We start from the raw sequence: 2,739 nt of genomic DNA on the forward strand, positions 1-2,739 counted from the left end.
TAATAATCTTATTTATATTTTACTTATATCACTTATGTTTTAACATTTAGTAGTTTTTTCTTTATATATTTATATGATTGACACTCTAATTCTTAATCTCATTATAAATTTATAACTATGTTTCTAACATAACAATTTTTAAATAAAATAAAACAATTCTGAAATAAAAATAATAATTGAAGACTAATAAATATTTTATTATTTTGGAAAACTATATAAAATATTTGAACTTAAACATTTATTCTTAAAAGTATATTGCATATGAATTACCTTTTTCACATTGCCATTAAAGTTTAAATTTTTAGTTATAATAAACTGTAATAATTGAAACTGACATGTAATGCCTTACACCAAATGATGGCTTATTTATATGACTCTACCAAACGATAGTTTATACCACCATATATAAGATACTAAATACGTGATCAGCTCACAGCTGATTATTTGGAAGTATAATCCTATATATATCTAGGGACAGAATACAATACTGTAGTCGGTGGTACCAGAGGGGCAGGTGAAAGTGCTGGAAGAATCGTCCTTGGCATAACTGTAGGCCTGAGGGCACTGATTCTTGAATATCATGGAGTAGCTTGAGGGAGAGCAGTTGTCGACATGGGTGCCTCTGCAACAATATTCATCAGTTTGAAAGACGGTGCAGGCACTATTGCATCCGCCATCCACCTTCAATTGAGCAGGGCACGCAGCATTGACGTCGGCTTTGCATGCAGGAGCGACACACTGTGAATTTGTGGGATTGATGGAGAGAGGAACGTTGAAGCCGTCCACCAGGGAAACGTCGTAGAAGTCCTTGTTGCCATCTCCATTCAGGGTGTACTCGGCCAGCGTGGTCGGAACGCCTCCCGAGACTTGACAGCTCAGTTGGCCGTTGCAGTCACCGGTTTTACAGCTTCCTGGCCGCTCGCATCAAAAGAGCAGCCGGTTCGGCCCCAGAATCTTGCCCCCTTTGTCCCCGCCGGCACATCCACCGTCCATGTCTGACCTTGGTCGAGCTGCTGCCCTCCTCCGGGTAATCCTGCCGCCCAAACCGTGTACCCGCACTGGTTCCTTAACTCAAACTTAACTGCTCCCGCCTCTGCAAGAAAACACACACATATTATTATTCTGAGCCTCGGATGCATATAGTATTCAACCTACAACTCTTATGTTGTAAATACAGCTTACCTTGCATATGAAGAGATATGGCCAGTCCTGCCACAAGAAGAAGCACAAGATCTGAAACTGTTGCCATTATAGCGTCTGGATTGAACGATTGAATGAAGATGGATAGATTGGGTATATGAGGAGGGATTATATAGACAACATCTCTCCGCAAGTTATGGCTCCAGAAGCCGTGTCTTACGAGAGTCCCCGTCAGCATTGAAATTCTCTCCTTGAAAACTTCTAGATTGAACTGTTTGAATAGTTTATTCTTCAAGATCATATTATGTGAGAAGTGAATGTTTTTAATTATATTTCAATATCGGAATGTAGGAATTCACGCACATGTTGGATCATTTCTATGATCAACTTCATAATCATATATTATAAATCCTGTCTCCCTACATCTTAGTGATAGATCTTTTATGTCCCTACTTCCTAAACATTGATGAAAAACATATTACCCAATCAGTTCCAAAATTTTAAAAAAAATCAATATTATGAACTCTAAAAAACTTAAATGTCTTTTAAGTTTTCAACCTTGCAATTTGTATTCTGATCATCTCTACATGACTGGACTGCTGACCCATTCAAGTGCTATCTTAACAAAAATATCAGATCATAATGACTTGAACGACTTCTTAAAAGACAATGTCTTACCTAAACATCAGAATTAAATGGATTTTTTAATTAGTGCATCCTTATTCTCGAGACTTCATAACCTAATGGTCATCATCATTCAGAGCATGGATATAATACAATATTAATTGAAGGTTTAAATCAGCTCTACTTAATTATATTCAAAATAATGAGTTGTTTCTTTAAGAGACTTAAATAATTGCTTTAAGATTTAAGTCAATTCTATTAGATTTAAAACTAATATATACAATTCTCTTAATATTTCGATTACTCCCATAGAATACATCTCCACATAACAATTATAAGTCCATTCTCAAAATTGATATTTCCCACCAACATCGTGACAGCTCCACGTAGGAAGGAAGCCAAGACCCGGCTTCAGAGCAGCCTATCTTATGAGAGCCCCAGTCTTTTAAAATTCGAATGGTCATCAACAATTAGACTTCTGTTATCTCAGGCTTGACATTTTCTGCAGTGATCTCTGATTTTCAATATCCTAAAGTTGCGTGAATTTCTAAAGCCTTGACTATGCATGTTAAATTTAGTTAATTATATTGACATATGTTTTATAATGAAAGGTATGGAGGATGAGGACTCAAACACCGTCTTAATTAGTAATAATATTTTGAACAAGGAATGTAAAGCTTAAAGTTTTTGAAGTTTTTGTCAAGTTATAGAAGATAAATATATAGAAAGCAAAAGATATCCACAAGTAGAGAGTACATTTTGATAATGAAACAGAATATTATCCCACAGGTTGAAAAAAATATTTCAAACTTAATTCTAATAATATAGACCACTCAAAGTTGATATTTTCCAGTACAGAATATTATCCCAAAGATTGAAAAAAATATTTCAAACTTAATTCTAATAATATAGACCGCTCAAAGTTGATATTTTCCAGTACAGAATATTATCCCAAAGATTGAAACAAATATTTTA

General features: G+C 34.9%; 1 pseudogene; it reads right to left on the reverse strand.

Moving 5' to 3' along the window:
* Positions 1-280: 280 nt before the first annotated feature.
* On the reverse strand, positions 281-1,454 carry LOC131857521 (pathogenesis-related thaumatin-like protein 3.7; annotated as a pseudogene).
* Between the last annotated feature and the right edge of the window lie 1,285 nt (positions 1,455-2,739).

Source organism: Cryptomeria japonica, chromosome 8 (genome assembly GCF_030272615.1).
Source record: "Cryptomeria japonica chromosome 8, Sugi_1.0, whole genome shotgun sequence".
In the NCBI taxonomy this organism is placed as follows: Eukaryota; Viridiplantae; Streptophyta; class Pinopsida; order Cupressales; family Cupressaceae; genus Cryptomeria; species Cryptomeria japonica.